Source organism: Hemitrygon akajei, unplaced genomic scaffold (assembly GCF_048418815.1).
Source record: "Hemitrygon akajei unplaced genomic scaffold, sHemAka1.3 Scf000053, whole genome shotgun sequence".
NCBI lineage: Eukaryota > Metazoa > Chordata > Chondrichthyes > Myliobatiformes > Dasyatidae > Hemitrygon > Hemitrygon akajei.
In genome coordinates, this window is record NW_027331939.1 from 6,200,886 (window position 1) to 6,213,968 (window position 13,083).

The following is a 13,083-nucleotide window of genomic DNA, read 5'->3' on the forward strand; positions in this document are numbered from 1 at the left end:
TTTTATTTCCAAATTTCTTGCAGCTAACTTAACGGCGATTGTGATTCTCTCTCGGGGCAAATGCGGACTCTCCAAATGCATCACCCGTTACCTGGTTGGAATGGCAACAGCGGATCTGATGGTGGTTCTCGTTGTTGCTTTAGTGGAACAGACCAACAATATCTACATTTATTCCAGATCCCTGCTCATCACTCCTGTATGCGCTCTGATAGTTGTATTTCGGGTCGTAACGACGGACTGTTCTGTTTGGTTCACGGTCAGTTTTACCTTCGATCGCTTCATCGCAATATGTTGTCGAAAGCTGCGGGAGCGATACTGCACCGAGAGAACAGCAACGGTCGTTATCGTGACCGTGGTTATAGTGAGCTGCTGGACAGGGGTCCCGTTATACTTTGCCATTGAACCTTACGTCATCATTGACAACACGCCGTGGCGGTGCACCGCCACACATGAATACGCTACTTCACCCGTGTGGAGAGGATACGAATTGCTGCTCAGTATTTTAACACCATTGCTACCCATTGGATTAATCCTGGTGTTTAACGGGTTAACCGTAAGACATATCGTTGTGGCGAATAGAGTTCGCAGAAGGCTTCGGCACAGCAGCGACAATCAGAAAGATGCCGAGGTGGAAAAACGCAGAAAATCGATGATTTTGTTGTTTTCTATATCAGCTAATTTCATATTATTTTGGATACCCAATGTAGCCCATTCCCTGAAATGGCAATTGGAAAACTATTTTTACGAGGACAGACTTTTGAGCTCCCCGGTATACATCCTACAGCAATTTGGTTTCATGTTGCAAATTCTCAGCGTGTGCACCAATACTTGTATCTATACACTGACACAGAGGAAATTCAGAGAAGAGCTGAGGAATGGAATGAAGTATGTGTTTACATTAAATGGCCATCTGTGTAGATAACGCCTGTGTCTACTGACAATTCAGCGGAGTTTTCAAATAAAACCGTTTTACAATGAATAGGTTTGGCACAAATGTCATAAATTCAACCAATCATATGCCTGATCATCCGGAAATTGCAGAATTGCTCAGTTCATACAGTTCAGGTTGGTAGCAATACAAACTCTCAACGCTGCTGGCGTGATTGTTACATCGGTTTAAGTATGGCATAACTTCTCAGTTGTGTGCAGGAAGGATTCATGTCACTATATGAGGACAGGCGGACTTGCGAAACAGTCCGTACTGGATCTAATGTTAGAAAGGGATACGGGTCAGGTGACAGATCTCTCGGTGGGTCAGCATTTCAGAACGATAGGACAGAACTTCCCTCCTTTTTACCTTACCCAGGGATAGGACCAGAGAGTGTGGAGTGTGTTTAATTGGGGGTCTGCGATGTGTGGTGCTGCCTGGCAGGAGCTTAGGAACGTACATTTGGAAATGTTGCCCTCGGGATATTGCGCAACAGATATGCGGAGATTGTTTAGGGAGCACTTACACGGGGTTCAGTAGAGACTTGTCTCAGTGACGCAGGGAGAGGATGACAGTGTAAAGTAACCCTGGGAGACAAGAAAGTCGGAACAACTCCTCAAGAGGAAAAAAGAACGATACTTAAAGATTAGGAGGAAGGGATCAGGTAGGATTATGGCGAGTCACAATGTGGACTTGAGAAGGCTTTGGCGTGTTGCACTGTGAAGAATAGGAGGAGACTGGAGAGGGTGTGGGCAGATAAGAGGAAAAAGAAATAATGTGTCTGGAGTCCAAGGAGGCGGTGAAGCTCCTCACTGAATACATTGATCAATGTGAACACAGCGTCAAAAGGCAGATATGGTCGAACATGCCGACGCTGAGAAAGAGGATTCGCTGGAAACTTGGAAAACATTATGATCGATGATTCCCCGGTACCGGAAGGGATATAGTCCAGGTAATTTGGGAAAGCGAGCAAAGATATTGCTGCGCTTTTGGACAGGGTATGTGTGTCTTCGCTGACCACGGAAGTAGAACAAGATGATGGGGGGTGGGTGAAAATATTATTCATTTGTTGACGAAAGATAATAGGGATACTTCTAGGAATTACAGACCAGGGAGCCTCAAATCCATAGTGGGTAAACTACTGGGGAGGATTATTGAAGAAGGAAATTATGATATTTGGAAGAACGTAGTCTGGCTACGGAGAGACAACGTGGCATGTTGTCCTTAATGAGCTAGATTGAATTATTTGAAAAAAAAACAGATGAACCAGGTCAGACGATGTGGGTGCATTAATTCTGGTCAGGCGCTTGATCAGTTCCCCATAGTGGACTCATTCAGAAAGTCAGGAGGCATGGGATCGAGGGAAACCTGCCTGCGTTGATTCAGAATTGGTTTCCGAACAGAAGGCAGATGATGTAGTAGATAGAGTGAATTCTTGCTGGAAGACAGTGGAAATTCTGGTGCAATTTACAACTCTTTTTGGACTCTATAGTTACAGTGTTCCGCGAAACAGGGCTGAGGGAAATAACCGATTTATTCTGACCCCCCAGCAAAAGCTGGAAAGTTCATGGAATTAGGGGCGACCATGTAAGCAAATCGCTGAACTATTGACTGCACCGGCACGTTATCTTAACTAACCTGTCATTTACATATTAAAGGGAAGATGCTAATTTATGGAGATAGGGCCGACGACGTAAACAAATCGCTGAGCTATTGACTGCACCGCCACGTTCTCTAAACTAAACTGCCATTTACATATTACAGGGCAGATGCTACAATGACTTCAAAGCAATCATTTCCAATGGAACCCTACAATTTAAGAACAGCTTTTCAAACAGTTCAGCAGCAGCTTTTGCTGCTCATTAAAGTAACCAGCCTTCCAAAATGCCAATTCCAAATTCCCAGTTCAAGTACGCACCAAGTTAACCTAATGCCAATTTACCTCTGAATCGTGGTTTCATTGTATCGGGTGTAGATACGCTCATATTTCGATCCATTTAACCCTGAATCCACATGGCCGGTGTGGAATCCGTGTCTCTCACTGAAATCAGTAATAAATGAAATACACAAAACTACACAAACTAAAAACACAGCGAAGGCAAAGCAAATATCCGAACTCATACTTGTCTTCCTTCAAAACCATCGCAGGCAATTGGAGAATACAGAATAAACAACTTCCAAAGCTTCCATCTTCTCATGCTGTAACCATCCGTTAACTCAGTCCCCATGCTTCAGTGTGTGCAAGGACAGAGGAATCGGACAGTATGAACGACTTTCCAGATTGGTCGGTGCTGTGAGACACTAAAGATCTAACCCAGACATACAGTCAGACACCCTTAGGGAACCACTGCACAGACACAGGGGCTTCAACCCGTCAGGAGAGTGAGGAATTACTTAAACTGCCTACTCCCATCGACTAACCCTGGACCGTGGCCATCCATATCCCAGTATTGTCCAAACATCTCTTAAATGTTGACATTGAAATCTCAATTGCTATTTTCTTTGGCAACACTGTCTACACTCTGACGACTCTCTGAGTGAAGAAGTTTTCCCTCATGTTTCCTTTAAACATTTCTCATTTCACCATTCGCCCAGATTTCTAATTATATTCGCACCCAACATCAGTGGAGAAAGCCCGTTTGCATTTACACTCTCTATACGCCTCATAATGTTGTCTACCTCTATCAAATCTCCCCGCAGTCTTCTAACCGCTCGGGAATAAAGTGCTGACGTATGCAATCTTTCCTTTTAATTAAAAACATTCAGTCCGTCCCGACAATATCCGTGTAATTTCTTTCAGCATTATTTTAATCTTATTTTCATCTTTCCTGCACACAATATTCCAAATTGGGCCCCAATAAAGCCATAAACAACAGCAACGTAACATACCAACTCCTGTACTCAGTACCTTGCTCTATGAAGGCTAATGTGCAAAAAAACTCTTTTTACGACCCTGTCTAACTGGGCAACTTTCACTGAATTACGGATCTGCATTCCCAGATTCGTTTGCCCTATCGTACTCCTCAGTGCCCTATTTCTCATTGTGTCAGACAATGAGACCTGGCTGGTCCGCCCAAACACTTGTCTGCGGTAAATACTGTCTGCCATTTTTCAACCTATTTTTCCAGCTGGTCCAGATCCCGTTTCATGCTCCGGTACTCTTCCTAGCTGTCGACTACACCCGTAATGTTGCTGTCATTGGCAAATTTGCTGATCCCGTTAACGACATTATTATCCAGATCACTGATATAGATGACAACCAGGAAAGGACGCAGCAACAACCCCTGGGACACTCCTCTCATCACAGGTCCCCAGTCAGAGAGACAACCATCCATTACCGCACTCTAGCTTCCCCAACGTACCCAATGGCAAATCCAATTTAATACCTGATTGTCAAAACCAAGCGGCTAGACCTTCCGGAGCATTCTCCCACACGGAAACTTGACAAACTTCTTGAACAGCATTGCGGGTAACTACCTGGTAAAGGTCTGTAAGATTGGTTAGACATGACCTACTACGCACTGGCCCATACTGACTATCGCTAATCTTCCTGTTTGTCCAGATACCCCATTACCAGGGTAGACCGAACACAGAGGACAATAACTCATTTCGTAGTTCTTGACGAGTCCTTTCCAAGCAAAACTGGCGATATCATCTAGCTGTTGGTATTCACATTTGTGGCCTCTTGTTGTTAAATTCTACTGCACGATTACCAGACGCATTGAGAGTAATCTGGAAAAGGAAGGCGTCGTAGCTTTAAATCATTAATCGATTGGACTTAAATAGTGAGATACTCTACCTAGATAGAGCATAGAACTGAGAATATTACAGCACAGTACAACCCATCGTCTCACGAGGTTCTGACAGACTTTCAACTAATTTAACTTCAAACTAACACATCCCCCCTGCATCTGAATTAGAATCGGGACCAGATTTAATATCATCGGGATATGTTGTAAAATTGTTAAATTTACTGTACCAGTACAATGAAATACAGGATAATTAAAGAGAGAGAGAGAGAGAGAGAGAGAGAGAGAGAGAGAGAGAGAGAGAGAGAGAGAGAGAGAGAGAGAGAGAGAGAGAGAGAGAGAGAGAAAGAGAGAGAGAGAGAGAGAGAGAGAGAGAGAGAGAGAGAGAGAGAGAGAGAGAGAGAGAGAGAGAGAGAGAGAGAGAGAGAAACCTGAGTTGCTGGTGGCGGAGGGGAAGAAGCTGTTCCTGAATCGCTGAGCGTGAGCTGTCAGGCTGTCCGGTGGTAACACTGTGCAGAGGGCATGTTCTGTTGCTGGGAAATGTTAATGATGGACGTCACTGTTACAAGAAACACCCCCAGTACAGAGAATCTGCATTTGCCAACAAGTAACTTTTATTATTTCAACTAAGCAAGCATATAGGTTCACAGGCCACCTTCACTCCAAGACACTCCATGATCAGTCAATGAAGAGAAAAGTTATTACCGGGGAAAGGAATCGACTCCGGCCAGAGAGACGGGTGAGAGGGACTCGGAAGAAAGAAACGGGGACAGAGGCTGGTGAGGTAGACAGAGAAAGAGGAGAGTAGAGAAAGACCAGGGGGTGTGAGGCAGGGGAAGTCGAGGGATCTGATGTGGACAGAGATCGGGGGTTGGTGAACGATTTTCGATGGGGGAGAGAGATGGGATTCGCGTCTTTGGTGTCGGTAGAAAGCGGGAGGGGGATAGACGGGATGTGTGCGAGGTGATGCATTTTGGAGGCTCAAGTAAAAGCGGGATGTCTACATTATTGATAAGGATTTAGGAATTTTGATATTTGATTAAAAATTCAAAGATCGACGATGGTACTGGCGATACAAACACGTATTGCCGACAGCTCGCAAAATGTCTCGATGTATTCCTGCTGAATCACCGTTGCTGCAATGTGAAACCCCTAATTTCCCTTTAAGAAACGCACATTTGAGCTGTCTAAATTAATCGGCAGTTTAACGAACTGCTGAAGGACCAGATGGACTTGACTCTCGGGAATGCAGGTGCGGCACCTTTCAGCGATCAGCGAAGGTCAGCCATTACCATTGCCGGAAAAAAGGTCGGTTCGGAAGACTTCAAGCCAGACTAAATCGATGGGTTATGAAGCATCCTCTACCCGGCATTTTCTCAGCCAAAGGCCAATGACTTGAAAACAAGATGCATTACGTCAGCGCAACGTTGCAGTTTCGGAGGGAAATGAGGGGCTGCTGTCTTCTCTGTTTCATGGACACATGGCTTAGTTCGGTGGAACAGCCGGAAGGATTCTCAATCCACAGTTCGGAGAAGATAAGAAGGTATTATGGTGCTGGGGGTGGGGGGGGGGGGGGTGGGAGGGTGGAACGGCGGTGTTGTTTCATGATAAATTCTTCATACTCTCCGTATATAGCAGTCTTGCCACACCCTTGTTCTCCCAATCACAACATCCAATGATTGAGTTCTGTCGGTGCTGCTTACCGAGAGGTTCTCCTCATTGATCTGGACGGCACTTCACATACCGCCAGAGGAGATGTTAAGCAAGCATACCATGTATTGAGTGCCGCGACCAGCAAGCAAGGAACTGCCTACCCTGAGGACTTTCAAATCATTGCGTGAGATGTCTATCAGGCTTATTTAAAGAATTCTAGGCTTATTTGTCATCAGCAAGTCATCCTCAGTACCAGGGGCTCCCGCACACACGACCACGGTTAGAGCGCGATCAGGAAAGCCTAGCATTCCAGCCCCAGACCATATTTCGGGCATTCTGAACGTCTAGTTTTGTTTCTCCTACCTCTACCCAGGCGGAGGGTAAGGAACAAGATACCAGATGTATCGGCAACAATGTCGCGGGAATCGGAGGGCCGACTACTGAATTGCTTCGAGGCGAGGACAGAAACAAAAATGACCCAGGGCTCATAAGAGAATATGAATGTCACAATCTTTATAAAGACACTGGAGAACGAGTGTTTCCCACTGATTCATTCAGAGTCCAGAGTGTTCCTTAACTGGAAGCACTGGGTGAACAAAGTGCTGAGAAGTAGATTCGTGGCAATATTTATCGCATTTATTTATTATTTTTATTTATATATAGGTTTTGTTTTATATTTTGCTGGTTTGGTAGTTGTCTATTGCTATAGGCAGAGTTTCGTCAGATTCCCTGATGGTCTATTGTTTAGGTTTCGGCGCTCTCACCCCCGCGGCCGGGGTTCGATTCTCGGTCAGGGAATAAAGATATTGCCTGCTGTAATTTGATGTGCTTATTTTAAATTATCGCCATCAAACGCTCTTCATATCACTGGCCATTCAATCCCAGCATCAATCCTCTGAATCTCCTTTCAAACCTCTGCAGCTTCAGCCATACTTTCTCAGGTAAGGGAACGAAAACTGCTCACAAAACTGAAAGCGAGGCCTCGCCAGTTCTTTATAAAGTCTCTGAATCACATCCTTGCTTTATATTTTAGACCTCTTGAAATGAATGCGAGCATCGCATTTGCCTTCCTCGCCAGAGACTCAACCTGCAAATTAAACTTTGGAACATTATGGTGCCGGTGTGTACGTCACAACGGGAAGCCTGTACACGGACTCACAAGGCTCTTAGCGCCTCAGTCTTCTTGTGCGCATTTTATCTCCTCTTAGAAATTATTCTCCTTCATTTTTTACATCAAAGTATATGCCCACATATGTCCATGCACTGCATCCCATTTGCCACTTCTTTGTCCATTCTCCAACCTTCTGTAGCCTCTCTACCTCCGAGAAGGACTTCCTGCTCTTTTCGCTCTGAAAAATCTGCATATGGTGAGTAGTGTGATACCAAAGTCTCCCATATCAAGCTGACTACCACTCATCCTCACTTGCGCCCGCCCAACTCTTGCCCCTTTCTTAACTCCCCATACTGGTCATCTGCTCTCTACGTTTAGCTCAGTGTCAGTGTGTGGATCGGAAATGTGTACTATCTCTCTCCGCCCACAAATGCTGCCTGACCCGCTGTCCACTGTTCCTGCAACGATTCGGTATTTGTTCTGTATGACACCTGTTAGACAAGGAGAACATGACTTTGAGAAAATATCGCAGGTGCAGTCTCAATAAAGCTGGAAATAACTGCGAGGCCTTACAGACAACAACTTGCAATCGATACAATGTAGATTTGATCTTCTTCACTCCTCACTGCACCTCAATCCACTCAGAGACGCTGTCTCTCTGTAGAAGAGGGTGACCATACATTTCCCATATTGGACTCTGGTCCTACTCACTCAGTTTGCCGACATCACCTTGACTCATCTGCCCGGGGTCATCACTGCTCAAATCTCAGTGAGTATTGTCAGGTCCAGCCGGGTTTATTGCCGTGTGCACAGGGACGGTGAGGGACAGGTACAATGAAACACTTGCAGCGTCATTGCAGGCTCGAAAAGACAGACAGTACGCAGAACATAAATTGTACAATTCTGCATCATTAACAAACGGTAGATATAAATCTTGTGTCAGTTTCAGGCTTGGAAATGATTCATCAGGCAAACTGATGACATAGATTGCGAACTATTATATCCACGGGGGAGCATGCAGGCCCAAGAAAGGCTGTTTATTCCTTTTCTTTAAACAGACAGACAACGGAGAGAAGGGCAAGTCTCTAGTCCCCTTCAGCCAGCCCTGGCATTCAATAAGATCAGGCTGGTCCAAACTTGCTCTCAATCATCCCCCCTCCCCATACTGCAGTTGCCAGTCAAAAGTCGGCCGGTGTCCTCCACCAAATCTTCTACCGTCTCCCCCGGTGAGAGGAGATAAACTTCTGTCGCCCGCCTTTACTTCGACGCCCTGACAGCGTCCCAGCTTCGATCAGAAGCATATGGATATGAATGTTATATAATGGGACATTGTTCTGTGTTTTGCTCAGTATTGACCGGACTTTGGGGAGGCAGAAGCAGTCAGAGTTTGTGGGAGGGAACAACTGCTGGGTGAAACCCTTTCCGCAATTGAATAACACGTTGGATTGACACCTGCATACACGCATGGGAGCTAGGTGAGTTGCACGTCATTTGACGAGATTGGTTGATGTCGGACCATTAAACCGCCTCAGAGACAATTGGCGAGGTTGATTTGACGGAAGGTCAGCGAACCGATTTGTCTATGGCAATAGGCGGGTTCGCTCGGTAGACAAGAGAGCAATGGGGAGTCTGTACAGTGAGTGATATGAAACGGCGAAAGCTTTTCGCGTTCAGAGACCGTGCTGCCCACTTCAGAGAATCAGTCATAATCTCAATCTCCCGTATTTCAGCCGCTGAACAACATTGAATATGTAAAAATTATTATAAGTTGAAAATTCAAGAGTTTTCAGCTAACCGAAATTTCACATGGTGCTCGTGTCATATCGGAGCACTGAACCAAAGTCGGAAGGGATTTGTTTAAAAAATCGCTACTCCTTCATGTCATATTACCTGTTCGCCCCGACATCTCAGCACCAATTTACACCCATTCCCCTGCGCTCCACCCGAGCTGTCTTTTAAAGGAAAATCTATAAACGCCCCACCGCAATCTCGCAGTTCTTTCACTGAACACGAATATTGATCGCCAACCGTTCGCTTCAGTCTGTGAGGAAAGTGTGGGAGTGAGGAGCAAAGGAAGTATTGGAGAGAGAGAGAGAGAGAGAGAGAGAGAGAGAGGGAGAGAGAGAGAATGTGTGTGAGCGGACGCGCGTTCGTGTGTGTGTATGTGTGTTAAAGAGAGAGACATGGAAGTGAGGCAGGGGAGAGAGGGAGAGAGTCACATCGTAGACAGGGCAAGAAAGATAAACGAGGAAGTTTGAAAGGCAGTTAGAGAGAGAGAGAGGGTTACACGGCAGTTTACCAATTGCATGTTCACTTTCTGCCACTCTTTTCCTCCCAGTGTTTTCTTGACCACCAGAGTAACTCACCTCACCGACAAAACGAAGTGGATCTGTCCGTCCCTTCATTTAAACTCGAACGCTGCAGAGCTCGTAAGTATTATCACCGTTTGGACTGAGGAAGAGAAATGGTTCCTGCGTTTACACATTGCCCTTCAAGAAAGGGATGAACAGAGGGCGCACGTTATACTTATTGACGCCGTTCTCCCAGTTTCTTCAATTATAAAGGTAATTAACATTAAATTAGTGCCATTAATTCTTAAAATTCCATAGTTAGTTCTGATTTGGATGCAAGGATTCTGCTCAGAGCGATAAATCGCCCGCTGTCTAACTTAAGGAAGTACGTTGGTGAACGAAACGAGGCGCTCTGCATCCGTACAGTTGTAGAACACACCGGCATCAAACGCCCTGTTTCTACACAGAATCTATTGTTAGACTCTCGGTTGCAAAGTGAAAATATCGTAGCTAAATAAACTGTATTCGCATGTAGTTTCCACCTGTCCCCACCCATCAGCAAGTACGTTTTTCATTGCGCTTGTGTGTACACATAGATGTGCGCATAAATATAAATTTGAGTTCACTTTGAGGTAATCACCAATTACATATAATGCATGATCCCCTTGGTTAGATCCATCACCAGATACAGTTGAATTGAATCACTGTCAGTTATTTCCGCGTAGTAGAAACTCAAGACGTCGACCAGCATATGCGGGTGTGGGGGGCGTGTGGTGGAAGAAATTTTCAATGTTTTCCGTTGTAATACTGAATGAGGACCTCCTAATCTGGTATATATTCTCAGCTAAAAATGCTGCGAGCGTTGAACTGGCAGTAATATGGGATGTCAACACCACAAATTCTCGAATCTCCCCAGCCGAGGGAACAGGATTTATTGAAGAATGTGTTACCGGCTCCAGATCTGCGCTGGATACGGTACCAGAACTCAGTACCTCGAAATCCATGTCGTTAATGAAAATCGAATCGGGAAAGTACCGCGTTGAACAGAGAATCAGAATCAGGTTTATTATCATCGGCATGTGACAGGAAATTTGTTAACTTAGCAGCAGCAGTTCAATGCAATACATAATCTAGCAGAGAGAGAAAGTGATGATGATGATAATAATAAATCATAATAATAAATACACAACTAAATCAATTACCTATATTGAATAGATTATGAAAAATGTGCAAAAACAGAAATACTGTACATTAATAAAGTGAGGTAGTGTTCAAAGCTTCAAAGTCCATTCAGGATTCTGATAGCCGAGGGGAAGAAGCTGTTCCTGAACCGCTGAGTGTGTGTTTCTGTCTCATAACCTTAGACACCCAGGTTCAAACCTGATATCCGGTGCCATCTGTGTCGACGTTGCTCCTTTGCAGATTGGAGGAATTTTCATCGGCAGTGTCATGACGGTCTATTATCGTCCCTCATTAATGAGCTGGCCTTACTGTGTGAGGCAGATGACCTGACGTAGCCGAACAATGGGTTACAATGAGAATATTTAGGCTGCAATTGGTCCGTTCAGTGAGAACGCAAACTGGACAAAAGTGTTTATTGCCGGAATCTGTGAGGTCATGTACTTCGTTGGGATTGGTATTAAATAAAGGACGATCGGTTGCGGTGTGACTGTCAAAGGAAACTGTTCACGAAGCAGAGATGGCGAGCCGATGGGTGGATAAGGTATTTTGCAAGGCAACTGCAGATTGTAGTTCATTGCAACTCGATTGGAAATTAGAAATAGAGGAAACATTGTAATATATTTGTACAGGTTTCTGTGGTAGGCGCTGACGCGGTGACGGTAATTTCACTCCCCATATGTGCGGAAGGGTACAGTAGCACCGGAGAAGCTCGGAACAATTTAACTGACTCACCTCCCGTGAGGAATGTACATCCTCTGACGAACAACTGAAGTTAAAACTGTTCACTACAGAATATAGAATAAGGGCTGAATCTAAGGCGATGGATGAGGCGTACAGTCGAGGAAAATTTCCAGGATGAGGAATTATCGTTTAAATAGGAATTAAAGCGGAATATCTGTACATACATTCCTGATACCAGAGACTACTCGACGAGGCAGGGTTGTGGATGTTACAGCACAGGGCTGATTTAAATAGGATATGGGCGCTTTTTCTAAAAAAAATTAAGGAAATCGTGGGTTGCGAAACAGCCAAAGAAGATAGTTTGAAACGTGGGGAAGTGCAGCCGTGATAATATGACATAAACGGACGGGAGCCATCAGTAACTGGCATTGTCCCCTTACACTGGGAGTAACGTTTCGGAATTTTCTATTCAGCAACAATTTAATCTCATGGAACTGGTCTCCCGGCTGACGTGCATACAGAACGGCGACTTAAAATGCCAGGACCGGATTATGAATGAAATAAAGTCGGCCTGACGAATGGTCTCACTGCCGGGAACTGTACTACATCGAATCTCAGGGATTGGGGATCTGTAGTCAATGACACTGTGGGTCGTTCGCCATACACTGCTCGCTTCTACCGCTTGCTGCCCGTGATCTGCAACATCTCCAGCTGCAGAGACGTACCGGAGATTTGATCAGGGGAAAGCTCCAGCTACAGCTGAGGGAGACGCTAATGCCCTCGGGTGGACTCTGCCACAACTATAGTAACACAGGAATTGAGTGAGATTAGAATCTGACAGAGGATGAAAATGCCTCTCCATGCGAATCGTAGAGCGAAAGGACAGAGTCCACTTCTTTACACAGACGCTGAATCTCGGTGTTTGATTCTTTTAGTTTTACAAGACTGTAAAATTCCGAACTGCAGAGAGTTTAAGCTGACTCGAGGGGATTGATCAGAGTCGAAATAGAAATGAACTTTGCACAATGAGTAGAAATGTATTGTCTTGAATTGTGTTGAAGAGTATAAAAATACGCAGTTCTCAACTGAACACAGAGGGTGTTAAATTTTATTGGCAGTGGGATTGTTGGTGTGAGCGCTGCGAGCAGGGTTTGAACCTACGCGGGGAATCCCCATTGGATTTCAAGTCCAAAGCCTTAACCACTCGGCCATCGCAGCTAAAGAATGTTCAGCATCGCATCAATGTTCAGCACCCACCGTAGCACTGCCCCTGAAGTGAGCATTTTATTTGATTTCTGTTTAGTAATGGAAAAAGTGAATCATTATTCCAATACAAATAGTATAATTGGACAGCTGTGGAATTTGTTTCAACACCGTTAGGTCAGAACGAGGTGTGGAGGGTTAACACTGCCGTCAGTATCGTAAATGAAGGAGATGTCCAGTATTAGGGATAAAGATCAAGATCAGAATTTGGTTTATAATGACGGA

General features: G+C 44.9%; 1 non-coding gene across 1 annotated transcript; it reads right to left on the reverse strand.

The window, feature by feature from the left end:
- Positions 1-12,731: 12,731 nt before the first annotated feature.
- Positions 12,732-12,813, reverse strand: trnas-uga (transfer RNA serine (anticodon UGA)). The gene has a single exon. It is a non-coding gene; the product is annotated as a tRNA-Ser (tRNA).
- Positions 12,814-13,083: the final 270 nt, after the last annotated feature.